This window comes from Sorex fumeus, unplaced genomic scaffold (genome assembly GCF_029834395.1).
Source record: "Sorex fumeus unplaced genomic scaffold, SorFum_2.1 ptg000033l, whole genome shotgun sequence".
In the NCBI taxonomy this organism is placed as follows: domain Eukaryota; kingdom Metazoa; phylum Chordata; class Mammalia; order Eulipotyphla; family Soricidae; genus Sorex; species Sorex fumeus.
In genome coordinates this window covers 10,702,458-10,717,472 of record NW_026606090.1, presented here as the reverse complement: position 1 = coordinate 10,717,472, position 15,015 = coordinate 10,702,458, and the positions used below count along the sequence as shown (strand labels likewise).

Below are 15,015 nucleotides of genomic sequence, written 5' to 3'. Positions count from 1 at the left end.
TGTATTCTGCGCGGCGGCCGGCTGCCAGAGGAACCAATCCTCCTGCTGCTTTTCCTCACTCAGCGTCTGACTTGTGTCTGGGGGTTTCTGAAGTAACCGAGCCCAGCTGCTGATGCTGAGGGTGCACCCTGCCCGGTGTGATTGTGGGTCCAGACATGTGGGCTTGCAGAGGGAAGAGCCTCCCACTGAGGCCCATGTGATTAAAGCCGCTCCCGAGTGTATATTTAGAAGCGCTCTGCATTTGCTTGTCACCGTCCCGCTGTGCCGGGGTTCTCCTGGAAATGACCACCCTGACCTGTGCTCCCTCTCCCTGGGCTGCTGCCTCCCAGAGTCGCTCCCACTGTTCTGTTCTCAGCTGAGCAGGAATCTCTCTGGGCCGCCCTGTGGCCTCCTGACACTTGGCGTTTTCCCCTAAGGTCAAATGGCCAAAAGCAGCCGTCTTGACTTCCAGTCTATGTGAGCAGTGAATTATAAAAGAAAATGGAGTTCTTGGCTCCAAGAGGTAGCACAGTGCTCCGAGCACCTGCCTTGCCTCAGGTCATGATTTCGAATCCCTGGGCCTGACATGTGCTGGGCATGGTGCCGAAAGCTCTGCTGGCTGTGGTCCCAGGGAAAAGGATATTTATTGTGAACCAAAGCCCCAAGTAGCCTGGGAGAGTGACCGGCAGTGTTCCTGGCTGGCTGTGGATGGGCTGGAGGGACAAGCTTCCTCCTGCTGACAGGACAGCGCCAGCTTTATGACCACAGACCTGCAAAACACCGGGTGATTTCCTCCATTTGAAAAATCAGGGGTCAAAAAATATAATATAAAAGTCAGGCCGGAGCGATAGTACAGCGGGGAGGGCGTCTGCCTTGCGCATCCCAGCCCAGATTTGATCCCCGGCACCCAATGGTCCCCCAGGCATCACCAGGTGTAACCCCCTACAAAACCAAAATGAAAGATGGAGGCAGTCCTGGCTGGTCACTGAGTTTTCAGCAGGAGTGAGCGCTAAGTTGGGAAAGTGCTTCTCCTTACCTGTGCAGAAGACTGAGAAGTGAGTCTTCTTATCAATAAGTGTGAGGCTCCCTGATTATTTGGTCTTCCCCCATCTTTAAAAAAAATACTTGGGGGGGTATGGTGCCACAAGCAGGTGAATCTGTACCTGTGAGGTGAGTGCATCAGCAACCTGAGGGCAACGTCAGACTTTCAGATACCCCAGAATTGTTGCTGTGCCTTTGGCCAGACACCAAAAACTTGGGGCAAAGTTTACCAAGAACATAAACGGCCAAAAGTAAGGTATGTGGTAGACACACCCACAAACCACCTCCGGCTCAGCTATATAATTGGAGGCATGGCCTCTCTGGTTCCTGATCGAACTGCTTAATGGCCATGATCCCAGAGTCTCAGAAACAAATTTCGGAACCCAAAGGCTTTTGGCAGAAATTTGTCCTGTTCCTGCAGTAGGTTACTGGCACTGGGCCACTCCAGGTGGGAATAGGTTTTGTGCCTTGACCTGTTCCCCCTGGCGGCCTGGTGACCACCATCCTCGAGAGGCCACTGGACAGTCAGGTTTGGGCCTGTAGTGACGAGACACACGGGGCCTCAACACATGGGAGTGGAGCCTACTCTTTCTCCCCATCCCAATGAGACCCTGAGTCGCCGCCTACAAACGGCCTCTCTGGCTCCTGATCAAGGTGATTAATAGCCATGATACCGGAGACTCAGAAACAAATCTCAAAACCCAGTGGCTTTTGGCAGAAATGCATCTGGACTGCATACAGGGTGGCCGCTGGCTCAGAGCTTATTGGAAAGCCAGGTATGAGCCGGTGGTGATGGGGCAACTGCAGTCTCATGGGAAGGGGGGCTGTACCGGCTCATCCTTCACGCCCTACTGAGGTCACAAGTTGCCCCCCCACAAGCGGCTCTCTGGCATGGCCATGGCTCCAGAGGCAAAAGGACTTAATCCAGAACCCGGAAGCTTGTGACAGAAAAGTAAATGGACCACGCGTTAAACTACAGTGCCATGCCTCCTGAGGAGGGAAAGGATGTTGCTCACTTCCACCTTTCCCCCCCCCCCGGCATCAAGGTGGCTGCCGCCTCAGAGCTTATAGGAAAGCCAGGTACAAGCCGGCGGTGATGGGCAACTGCAGTCTCATGGGAAGGGGGATGGTACCAGCACGTCCTTCACGCCCTACCGAGGTCACGAGTTAACCCCACCAGCGGCTTTCCAGCACGGCCATAATACCAGACACACAGAAACCAATCTCGTAATTATCTGGCTCTTTGCAGAAATCCAAAATCGTGGCCAAGTGACATTATATGATTCTCATAACCAGCTATAGAAAGCAAAATATTTTACAATGCCTTTTCAGCAATTCTGATTGTTTGGGGGGAAATTCTAAACAATAATGGTGCATCTTTTGTTGAAATAATGAATGTAATCAATGTAGAGAAGAGATAAGTGGAAATCATCTCCCTCACAGGTATTTGGAGAGGTGGGAGAGGGGGTATACTGTAGTTCTTGGTGGTGAAAATGAGTACTAGTGACGGGAAAGGTGTTTGATCATTGCATGACCGAGATTTAAACCTGAAAGCTTAGTGACTTTTCCCACAGTGATTCAATAAATAAATAAATATAAAAATAAAAAAAATTAAAGTGGAGTTCATGCTGAATTCAATCAGCTAATCAGTGGCTGAATAAATAGTAGTACTCCTGCAGAAAAAGAATACTTAGGGGCTGTAGTGATAGCACAGCAGGTAGAGCATTTGCCTTGCGGCGGCCGACCTGGGTTTGATTCCCAGCATCCCATATGGTCCCCCAAGCACCGCCGGGAGTAATTCCTGAGTGAAGAGCCAGGAATAACCCTTGTGCATCACTGGGTGTGACCCAAAAAGCAATATTATGTATACATATATGTATACATATATATATACTCACCCCCTCGCGCAAAATTTATCCTAAATGAACACATAAAATCCCCCCCCCCCCCCAGCGATAGCACAGCGGTAGGGCGTTTGCCTTGCACGCAGCCAACATGGCCGACCCGAGTTCGATTCCTCCGCCCCTCTTGGAGAGCCCGGCAAGCTACCGAGAGTATCTCGCCCGCATGGCAGAGCCTGGCAAGCTCCCCGTGGCGTATTCGATATGCCAGACACAGTAACAACAAAGTCTCCGATGGAGACGTTACTGGGCCCGCTCGAGCAAATCGACGAACAACGGGAGGGCCTTTACCTTTTACCTTTACCCAGTTGCACCCGAGGTCACTGCTATCCCCGGTTAGTCGGCTACACCTGCCTGGGAAACTAGCACAGCCCCTTGATGTGGCCACAGTGCTTTCCAGGCATTGAGGCGGTGCCTTAGAGAGGCCTGTGACTCTTCTGTTGTTTGTTGGAATTCATGGTGAATGCTCTGTCGCATTTCAAATCAGTGCTCTGGACTATTCCTGCGGTGTCTCCTGCCGCTGTCTGCCGTGGTCCTGGGTGATGTTGGCCTTCGGAAGGAGTGGATTACCCGCCTCGCTTCTGAGCGAGATGGTGGAGAATTCTTATTCTTATCATCTTAGAAGACTGATAGCAACCCGCCAGAGACTCCGTGTGGTACTGGGCTTTCTGTGGTCATTCGTCGTAGGGTTGGTTTTTTGTTTGGAGACCGCAACTCATGGTGCTCAGGAGTGAACCCTGGCCATGTTAGGTGACGCTCTGGGGAGCTGGGGGTCTAACCAGGGCCAAGCACCTCACTCCTGCTTACTCGCTCCAGCCCTGGTTTCTGTTGTGCAAAGGTAGATCCCACGGGGCTGGAGAACTAGGCATGGGTTAAGGGACTGAGCCCCCAGCACCAGTGATCCCCGAGCATCAGAGTCATGACTTCCGGTCCCCAGACAGACATTTCTGGACCTTGAATTGAATGGACAGTCTGGCTGGCCAAGAATAGCTGGTGCGGCTGGAGCAATAGCACAGCGGTAGCGTGTTTGCCTTGCACGCAGCCAACATGGCCGACCCGAGTTCAATTCCTCTACCCCTCTCGGAGAGCCCACCAAGCTACCGAGAGTATCTCGCCCGCAAGGCAGAGCCTGGCAAGCTCCCCGTGACGTATTTGATATGCCAGACACAGTAACAACAAAGTCTCCAATGGAGACGTTACTGGGCCCGCTCAAGCAAATCGACGAACAATGGGAGGGCCTTTACCTTTACCTTTACCTTCAGTGAAGCGCCAGCAGATTTAGCTTTGCACATGCAGGGCTCAGGAAAAATGCAAAGCCCCACTGGGCACATGTTACAGGGACGGACAGCTCCCAAACCAGAGAGAATGTCCTCTCCCGTCAGCCCGTTAAATGTGAATGGTGACACTGGTCACTGGCCATGCCGCATGGACGCGGGGCTCCTCTTTCTGCTTGAGTCCCAGGGGCTGGTCCCAGGGGCTGGTCTGGTGGTCTTTCATCACTGAATGTGGCCCTGCCCTCTGGCCTGGTCTCGGCTGGGCACTGACAGCTGACTGTCAGGTGCCCCAGGCGACTCCAGCCCTCCCAAATGCTGTCTCTCGCGTCCCCGAAGCAGTGTCACCGGTCCCGCAGTGCAGGCGGCTTGTATCTCTTGGCAGGCGGGGGTGGCGGGCAGAACGCTGATCTGAACCACCTCAAATCTCTATTGCACTTGGTGCACCAGCTCTACAGGGCCCTGCACTTGGACGAACTGCAGAAGAGAAGAGAGCGCCACCTGGTGGATAGGATCAGCCACCTCACGCGCCAGCTGCAGCCCCTGGAGCAGGTGAGGAGTCTCTCCCCAATAGAGCCCAAGACCCAGGTGGGGGTGGGGGTCGCATCTGGGCTTGCCACGCCCCCACCCGTGACAACTCAGATTCTCAGATGCTCGGAGCAGTGCTGTGGGAATGGGGAGCCACATTTCAGCCCACCCCTTTTTAGAGGCTGCTCCTTGGTTCTTTCCAAAATGAGTTTCTGGGGCTGAAGGGGTGACACAGCGGGGTGGGCATTTGCCTGGCATGTAGCCGACGCAAGTTCAATCCGCAGCATCCCATAGGGCCCCCCGAGTACCACCAGGAGTGAATCCTGAGTGCAGAACCAGGAAGAACCTCTGGGGAATAAAAAACCCAAGGTTGTCTGTGATCCTCTGCCCTCATGCTGCATCCTCAAGGATTGTCTGTATTAGCATGCAGTGTAAAGGCTGCTCTCCCGGGTCACTGTGTCCTGCTTTTTGGAGCAGCATGTGTGGTTCAGGCTCCCCCTGAGTGCTGGGAGACACAGGGCAGTGTGGCTGTTCTGAGGTGGCTGTCAGGGAGCGTGTGATGGTGCCCAGAAGTCTGTGGGAGGGTACCACAGCGCGGGAGAGCGTTCGGGGGTTGAGATGTCACGCACCGCACACCATAGGGGCTGGTTAGGGTTTGCTCCCGGAGCCTCATGAACTGACCTGAAGAGCTCTCTTTAACAGAGGATTTCTTTCTTTCTCTCTCTCTTTCTTTCTTTCTTTCTTTCTTTCTTTCTTTCTTTCTTTCTTTTTTGCTTTGTGGGTCACACCCTGCCATGCACAGGGGTACCTCCTGGCTCTGCACTCAGGACTCACTCCTGGAGGTGCTCAGGGACTATGTGATGCGGATATTGAACTCGGGTCGGCTGTGTGAAAGGCAAACTCCCTCCCCGCTTTGCTAGCGCTCCAGCCCATTAGGCAGGATTCTTCCCAAACACATAACACGGAATCCTTTGAAATAAACGCACACCCGCCTGCCTTTTCTTTGGTTGGGAACCAGGCAGGTGGTGCCAGCGATCACAGCTGGGCCTCTCCACGCATCCTCAGTGTCACTGTCCAGCAAGGTTGTGGACCAGGGTAGGAAGCTGGGTGGGGAGGTGCTGTGGAGCAGAGAGGGTGGGCAAACTGTGGAGCTGGGCAGGGGCAGGGGTGTTGTGGGGCAGGGTGGGGTGGGAATTGTGGAGCAGGTGGGGAGCTGTGTGCCGGGCGGGGGTGGGGGGCTATGGAGCAGTGCGGGGGAGCCTTCTCTTCCTTTTGCCTGCTCTGGAGGCTCGTCCCTCTCCCCTCGCCTGCTCTGGAGGCTCAGTCTCTCCCCTTCAGAACTACACATATTTGGCCCTGCGGAACCGGCAGTTCCTGCACTTCTTCCACAAGTGCTCACAGTGGCAGTGTTTCGATGTGGTGCGCTACAATGAGCTGAAGGAGGAGCTCGCCAAGGTACTAGGCTCTGGGCTCTGGCCAAGCACAGGCAACACCCAGGTATCCAAGAGAAACTTGTGTCTCAGCGAATGCGGGTTTCTAGGGAAAAGCAACACAGGAGCCCAGGAAAGGCGGGGATTGGGCTGGTGGGACCCGGGGTGGCAGCCACCATGTCGAGCCCAGGGCTTGTGGCTTCCCAGAACGGACTCCCTCTAGCCTGCAGACAGGAGACCTTTGTCTCTCTCCCCCTCAGGAGACTCTACCCAGCCTTTCCTGTCAGGCTCTTGGGGCACCTGTCTGGGTTCACAGGGCTAGACTGAGGGGACATAGGACCCCCAACCCCAACCAACATCCCCTCTGTCTGGGTGATGACTACGCAGCACAGAACCAGACTGGACACTTTCCTTAGCGATTTCTGACCCAGAATTTTTGGTTCAAAAACCAAGTCTTCAATGCTTGGCACCTAGAAGAGCCAGGGGTTGTTACACCTTCAGTTACCTGCCCCTGGAATCCCCCGGCCCTTCAACTCACAAACAAAAATGCTGGAACTGAGGCTTTTTGTTTTTCTTTTTTACAATCTTGGGGCCAGAGCGATATTACAGCGTGCAGGGCATTTGCCTCACACACAACCGGCCCTGGTTCAATGCCTGGCATCCCATATGGCCTCCTGGCCCCCAGCATGTTGCAGAGGGAAAGTTCTTCCAACTGACACACTAGCCAGTGAGCCCCCCCAGAGGGGGCGGCAGGGGGGTTGAGCCCCATGAAAGACTCCTCCAGGCTTGCGTGGTGACCAGGCAGCGTTTGCCCCTCTTGAGCCCTTCGCAGCCCCGCGTCACCAGCTCCTCTCTTTTCTCCACAGGCCAAGGACGCCCTCAGCCTCATGCGCCACTTCCATCGCCTGCGGAAGCAGTAGCCATGGCCGGGAAGTGGCTCAGGATCTCACCCGAAGGTGTCTGCTTGACTCCTCCATTGGTCTCTGTTTGTTAATAATAATTCTTAAGTGTTTACATAACACGCGTTTTCTTGGTTTCACTTGAGGTGTGTGGGTTGTGGCTCTTGGCCAGAAAGGAATAGCAAAGCGGTCAGTGGATTCTGCTGCTTCTACTGGCGCCCTCTCCTGAGTGTGACTCGCTGCAATCTGGAGCATGTCAAAGTGGAGCAGAGCTATCCCAGCCACCATTCTCAACTGGAACGCATGAAGGGATAAGAGAAAATAAAAACTCCAAACTGTTTTCAAAAATCATAGCACTGCACTGTAGCACTGTCCTCCTGTAGCTCATCGATTTGCTCCAGCGGGTCCAGTGACATCTCCATTGTGAGACTTCTTGTTACTGTGTTATATATCGAATACTCACGGGGAGCTTTCCAGGCTTTGCCTGGGGGGGGGGGGGGGCGAGATACTCTTGATAGCTTGCCAGTGTCGCTGAGAGTGGCAAAAATCATAAGCTTTTACAAAAAAAATTTATAAAATGGGGATTTACTACAAAAAAATCGAACATTACAAATATTCTTCAATCTTAGCCAAAAAACCCTTTCACCGTGATTTAAGCTGCAGTACCATATGTTTAAGTGATTAAGTGACCATATGTTTGGCCCTCATAGTATGTAAGAGATGAATGAGGAATCATTCTGCAGACAGAAAAAAATGAAGCCACAGCCCTCACTGGGGCTCAGGGAGGAGGCAAAACTTCTTGGTGAGCATGGAGGCAAAGCAGGGGATCTGTTTCTGCCCATGGTGCTCGGGTCTTGGCTTTCATGCACTAGGCGCAGGGACACCATCCTATTGACCAGCCCGAGCAGCTTGTGAACTCCCGTTTTGTGCCATATCTTGCCAGCACCTCACACAGATCCTGGATGTACCACAAGCCTTGTACAGTATTCCTGTGCGAGAAATACCCTGACGAGGCAAAGCACAGGGTCGTCGTCAGGGGACGAAAAGCTCACGGGGTTCCTTGGAGATGGTCAGCCACATCCTGGGGCTGTTCTCAGGGGGGAGAAGTGGTTTTAATCAAGACGGTGGTGCCAGCTGAGTCTGGACCGGAGAGCCGGGAGGCGGGTCCCAACCTCGGAAGGAGGGCTGCACAGCCACATATCCCTCGCAGTGCCCTGGACATCCCTCTCCACACGTGCCACTGGGGCTCTTCCGGTCCTCACAGCCTCTCATCCAAACCCAGCCACCTATGACTGCCTAGAGGTTCTGGAACATTCCTTGCCCTGCACACCCCACCCAACCCAGCCAGCATGCTTATCTCTGCACACAGAACATGGCACCGTTATCTCAGACCCTTCCCCACGGACCCTCTCTTCCCCCACCGTCATGGGCGTCCCTTCTCCATGGCCACCCTGGGCTAAGGTGCCCAAGTCTCAGAGACTCTGGCCCGCCCCCACACTCCTTCCTCACCCATTCGTCTTGTGAGGTCCCTTCCTTGGCCCTGCGCTCTGCACCCACATGCTCCAGAGACAGCTTTCTCTCTACACTGCACTGCCTGCGGATATATTCCAAACACCAGTGCCTGCTGCTGTGACTACTGCCGCACCATACCACATCACGGGCATGCCCACGTCTCCGGGCCCAGTGTTGGGAGTGACTGAGGTGACAGTGGCGCGGCAGGGCAAACGTGCCATTTACCAAACTCAACTGAGTACTGAAACCCTCCAGATATGCTCAATGAAACGTGCATCACAGATTTAAGAGACATTCCCGTGTCAGGGCTTTGCTGTTTGGGGCAAGTCCATAAGCGCTTAGAGTAACCTGGGCTTCCACCTGCCACATACGTGCCCCAGCCCTGAGCTGACAACTTGCCCTGCTTTGCTGTCTCCAGGAGGGAGTGATTGTTGTCCGGAACAGAGAGTTGTGTGCTCAGGTTATCTCAAATACCAACTTGTGCCTAGGTGATCGGCACAGAGAGGTGTGTGCTCATGTCATCCCAAATACCACCTTCCAAGTAGGTGATCAGCACAGGGAGTTGTGTGCTCAGGTTATCTCAAATACTGCCTTCCACATTGGTGATCAGAATTTCAGATGAGGGTCACTTGCAAGTAACTCCGGATAATTTGATTAAAATGATATTCCAGGGTTCAGAGAGACAGCACAGCTGTAGGGCACTTGCTTTACACCAGCTGACCCAGGTTCGAGCCCCAGCATCGCATAAGGTTGCCTGAGCACCAACAGGAATGATTCCTGAGTGCTGGCCGCCAACCCCAGCCTGTGCAGGCTCCACCAGGCCAAACATCTCCTTTGTCCAGGTGATGACTACGCAACACAGAACGAGAATTGATGTTTTCCTTAGTGATTTCTAACCCAGTAGTTTTGGTTCAAAAAACAAGCTTTCCATGCACAGCTCCTGAACAAGCTAGGTGTCGTTATACCTTCAGTTATCTGCCCCTGTATATTCTGGCACTTCAACACACAAACAAAAAATGCTGGAACTGAGGCTATTTTCCTTTTTTTTAAAATCTTGGAGTCAGAGCGATAGTTTTCATTGCACACAGCTTCCCTGGTTCGATGCCCGGCATCCCATGTGGCCCCCTGGCTACCACCATGATGCAAAGGGAAAGTTCTTCCAGCTGACACACTGGTCAGTGAGGCAACAAGGGAGCGGGGATCCAGCCCCAGGAAGACTCCTCCAGGTTACGTTTTAGCCAGACAGACTTTTCACCTCCTGAGCCGTTCAGAGCCCTGACATCCCCTACTTCTCTCCTTCCTCAGAGACCAAGGATACCCTCATCCACTTGCGCCACTTCCAGCACCTGTGGAAGCAGCGGCCGTTGGTGGCAAATGGCTCAGGATATCCCCTGATGGTGTCCACTTGAGTGTTTCATCGGTCTCTGTTAATAATTTTTAAATGCTTACATAACACAGGTTTTCTTAGTTTCACTTGAGGTGTGTGGGTTGTGGCTTCCGGCCGGAGAGGAATCACAAAGTGTTCAGTGTATTCTGCTGCTTCTGCTGGTGTCCTCCTGAGCGTGACTCGCTGTAGCCTCGAGCATGTCAAAGGGGAACAGAGTTAGAATCACTCCTAAGACCGAGAATAAGGACTTGGGGGTTATTCTCCCAGAAATAAGATTGGTGCATTTTAACCAAACATTGTTGTCAAACCTCTCAACCCACCACACTGTAGGATGAAAGTGGTTGGATTTTATACTCCTCTGAACTTTTAGATAATAGTTCATTTCTCTTACCCAAATGGACTGGGTCCTCCTTGCGAGAGAGCAGGAGAAAGCTCCTCGGCTGACCATAACCGCTGCCCCCAGCTACAGTTCTATACTGGCAACACAAGAAGGGATAAGGGAAAATACAAACTCCAAACTGTTTTCAAAAGTCATAAGCGTTTATAAAACATTTTATAAAATGGGGAGAGTAATCTTGTGACTTACAATAAAAATTAAGCATTATAAATGTTCGTCAATCTTAGCCAAAAAAATAACAGAAACATTTCACCATGAATTAAGCTGCCATACCATATGTTTGGCCCTCATAATATGTAAAATGTGAGGAGTCATTCTACAGACAGACACGTAAAAATGAAGCCGCAGACCTCATTGGGACTTGCGAAGCTTTTTAGTGAGCATGGAGGCGAAGGACGAAATGTGGGGAACAACAGGAAGGGAGGTTAGGGGCCACTCCAAGTCATCCCACAGCTAGGCTGACCCGAGGGACGGATGCCCACTTACAGGACACACAAACTGACCCTCCATGTCAGAACCATAGCACAGCGGGTGGGGACTTATCTCCTGGCTGCCCAGAGCACCCCCCTAGCCGAGCAGGAAGACATGGGCACAGCTGGGTGACCCCCCAAACCAGACCAAACAAACTAACTTTTGCCTCGGGAGAAAGACACCCAATAGGACGCTGGGTTTTACCTGCTCACCGCAAACCAATCTCCTAGGGGATTCTCATGTCTTAAGTGCTACCCTCGAGGTGCAGACACATTTCTGACAATGCGCTAGACTGTGCACATGCTGGCACAGGCCAGAATCCTCCCCGGTGCACTTGCCTGCTTTTTTTCTATTTTCTTAGGGGCACACCCAACCAGGTGGTAGGGGAGAACTCCAGCTGGTACAAAATCCATGCACTGCTCAGGGCCAGTATGACAATCGAGCAGCTCAGGTGCCCACCTTGCACACGGCCAACCTGAGTTCAGTCCCAGACACCCCACAGAGTCCCCCACACACAGCCAGTGGTGATTCTTGTGTGCAGAACTAGGAGGCCCACCAGGTGTGCCCCAACACCCCAAAAATAACCCAAACATTCAGTGATAAATACCAAACATGATCATTCTGCAGATATAGGTAAGGCACCGCCCTGACCCTCAGGGGGCCTGGAGGACCCGCCATTGAGTCTTGGCCAGCGGGGTGCAGGGATCAGTGCCAGGATCCCCAAGTGAGTGCTCAGGAGTGCTGGGGGGGACCCAAAGGATGCCGAGGCCAGCCCAGGTGAGGGGCATTGCCCTAGCTGGCGTCTGAGCTCCCAGTCTCCTGGCTACCCTACAGTAGCCACGCCCAACAGGCACCTGGACATCGTACCTGCGATGGAGATTCTCCCAGTCTGCACAGGTGCCTTGGCGTTTGGGCAGATGCAGGTACGACTGGAACTCCTGGTTGAAGATCAAAGCTATTCTTTGCCTCTTGTACTTTTCTTTTGGATCCATCATTTCACTGTTGACATTAAAGAAAACAGTTACTTGGTCCTTAAGGGGCTTCCCAGAGGAGGGACAGCCTTACCCGGGGAACCAAACACATTCCATCGAGGCAGGCAAAATTCCAGGCGGGGGTGAGGGACTCCCCAGTCCCCTGAAATGTGGCAAGGACCAAGTTAGTTCAGGAACCTCTGGTCCAGCCTCAGGTCAAGCCAGCAGAGCCGGTACTGGAGTCCTGACCCCCCACCCCCAGTGTGGAAGCAGTGTCCGTCAGTGGCAAACGGCAAACGGCTCAGGATCTCCTCCGGTGGTGTTCACTTGACTCTTTCGTTGATCTCTGTTTGTTAATAATAATTTTTAAATGCTTACATAACACAGGTTTTCTTGGTTTCACTTGAGGTGTGTAGGTTGTGGCTTTCGGCCAGAGAGGAAAGACAAAGAGGTCAGTGGATTCTGCTGCTTCTGCTGGTATCCTGGCTTGCTGTGCCCTTGAGCATGTCAAAGTGGAGCAGAGCTACAGCCGCTCCTATGGCTGAGAATGAGGACTCCGGGTATATTCGGCCTAGAAACAAGCACTGGAATATTTTAACCAAATACTGATGTCAAACCCCTGAACTGACCACATTGTAGGATGAAAGTGCTTGCTTTTTTTACTCCTCTGAACTTTTAAGTGTTCTGCCAATCCTATTGAGGATGACTCAAGGGAATGGCTTGTAGATGACAGACAAAAGGCAGATCGGGTGATAATTGCCAATGTCATGGATATCTTCCTTCTTACACAGTAGTACAGTCCTGCTGGTTTTCCATTGGGATGCAACCTTACATTCAGACAGGTAGCGTGTGAAGAACCGAGCCAGCGTATTGATGAGTACTGATGGCAGGTTCTTCAGGTGTTCAGCTCTGACCTTGTCTGGGCTGGGTGCCGTTCCTTTCTTTACTGGAAAAATGGCGTGTCGGATTTCGGAAGGGAGAACATTGGGGACGACATATCCATCCTGTGGAAATTGGTATGTCGGCAGGTGGAAATGGCTATCGAAGAGATCTGAGTAGAAGTCATGGATAATCTTCTCCATTGCCATTCTGGAAGATGTGGTAGATATATCAGGAGTCGGAGGGCAGTCATCTTGGTCTTGGAGTTGGTGAAGGACAGACGGGCATTACGAATGCTTTTCCTGGCATATGCTGCATCTACCAGCACTTCTGCTCTTCTCTTTGATGTCTTCCTTTATCACATCTCTACATTGCTTTGCGAGCGCGGACATTCACTTGTGGTTGCCTGAGGCATGACGTTGGCATATAAGCCCAAGAGTTTTCGAACACAGGCTTTTTTGTGGCTATCTATCTCTTGGCATTTCTCACACAATCATGGAGGTGCTGAACCAGTCAATCATATTTCTCATCAATGTTGTCAATGATGGCATCTTCCCATGTTGCAGCAATAGTGCCAAAGAGTTCCCACTTGGTGGTTGTTCTGGGAGTTCTCTTCTTAAACTTTGCAGCCCTTTCTCCCCGCTCTGTGAAGTAGAATTTTGCACGAAGGAGATGGCGATCCGATCCCGTTTGGAATTTTGGGACAACAGCGACATCGGTCAGGTAAAACCGTCAATTGAATATGATGTGGTCAATTTTGTTGTCGAACCATCCACTGGGAGACTCCCATGGCCAACGTTTACATTTGGACTTCAGGAACTCTGAGTTACCATGGATGGTCTTGGTCGACATGATGAACTCAGACAGTCTCTCACCTTGTTCGTTCCTTTCTAGGCCATGGGTCCCAATGTGGAGTTCTTCGGCTGATCTTCTTGGTCCTATCTTGGCATTAAAATCACAGTGACCTTGTAGAAGGTGTGGTCTTCTTTATGGAACTTCTCCAGCTCCATGTAGAACTTCTCAATTTCTCCTTCATCATATTGGATGTTGGTGCGTAGACAATAAAGATAGAAACAGCCAGCAGTGAGCCACATCTATTCAAGTGTAATTGTCTGATTCAGGATGTTAGGCATTCGAATGAATCAATGCTCATGGCCAAGTTCATGTTGACAAGGACACTGACGCCTCTGACACCTCTTTTGTCGCATGTTCCAAGGAACAGTTAGTTCTCCTCCAGTGTCAAAAATGGCATGATGTGATTTATGTCTTCTTCTCTCGGTCAGACCAATGATGTCATATTGGATCTTTCGCGCTTGTACCATCAGGTCCTCGATGGATGCATCTGATGCCAGCGTACGAGCATTGAAAGTACACAATCATTTTTGTCTTTCTTTATTTTGGCAGCCTAGTTCAGCTTGAGATTTTATCAGCCTCTCCTTCATCCTTCTCAACGCTGCCATGTTGGCGACACCTTCAGGGTCAGGGGAATGAGACCCATTGTAATTACTGGTTTTGGCATAATGAATACACAACAGATAGCTTGTCAGGCTCTGCCATGTGGGCGGAATACTCTAGGAAGCTTGCCAGGCTCTCCAAGAGGGATAGAGGCTTTTTGGGCTGCCTCTAATTGCCCAGGTAGGTGTTCCCATGGTTCAAACCATATTTGAACCCTATCAAATATGTTGCAGCAATCCTGGAAGATGGGTATTAAGAGTGTTATAATGTGTCCGGAAAGCGTCCTGGAGCATGGCAGTGACTGGGTAGTGGAGGAAGTGGAGGTAGTGGAGGTCAGCTGGTGAGGTTATATCCTGCACGGTAGGGGTAGGGTGGGTCTTCTGTGTGTAATCCAGTCCCTGGGTCGCAGGCGGTTGGTGGAGGCAGACAGGGCAGGGAAGAGTGGGGCTCCTGGTTTTAATCCCTCTGTCACCTGTTGGTGGTGGGAGCAGGCAGAGGATCCCTGTCCCCGGGTCCGTTGAGTCTGGAGTCCAAGGTCTCTAGAGTTCCACTTATCTTGTTCCGTTGTGCGTGAGTCTCAGCCTGAGCGTCTGGAAGGCATCCTGGAGTGTGGTGGCAGCTGAGTAGTGGAAATAGCAGCAGAACACTAGATGAAGGACAACCATGCGAGCGAGCTGGTTTCCAAAAAGGAATCAGCACGACTGACCATATCCACACGATAAACAAGCTCATTGAGGTTGCTTGGGAATTCACAATGCCGCTGTCTAACATTCATTGATTTAAAGAAGGCCTTTGATTCTGTTGAGATGAAAGCGGTCATTTAAGCCCTAGCCAAACAGGGCATTCAAACTCAATACATCAAGATCCTCCATGATCTATATTACGGATACACTA

General features: G+C 51.8%; 1 pseudogene; it reads right to left on the bottom strand.

The window, feature by feature from the left end:
• The window catches only part of LOC130025983 (caspase-6-like), a 33,842-nt pseudogene that overhangs the window by 14,641 nt on the left and 4,186 nt on the right, over window positions 1-15,015 (bottom strand).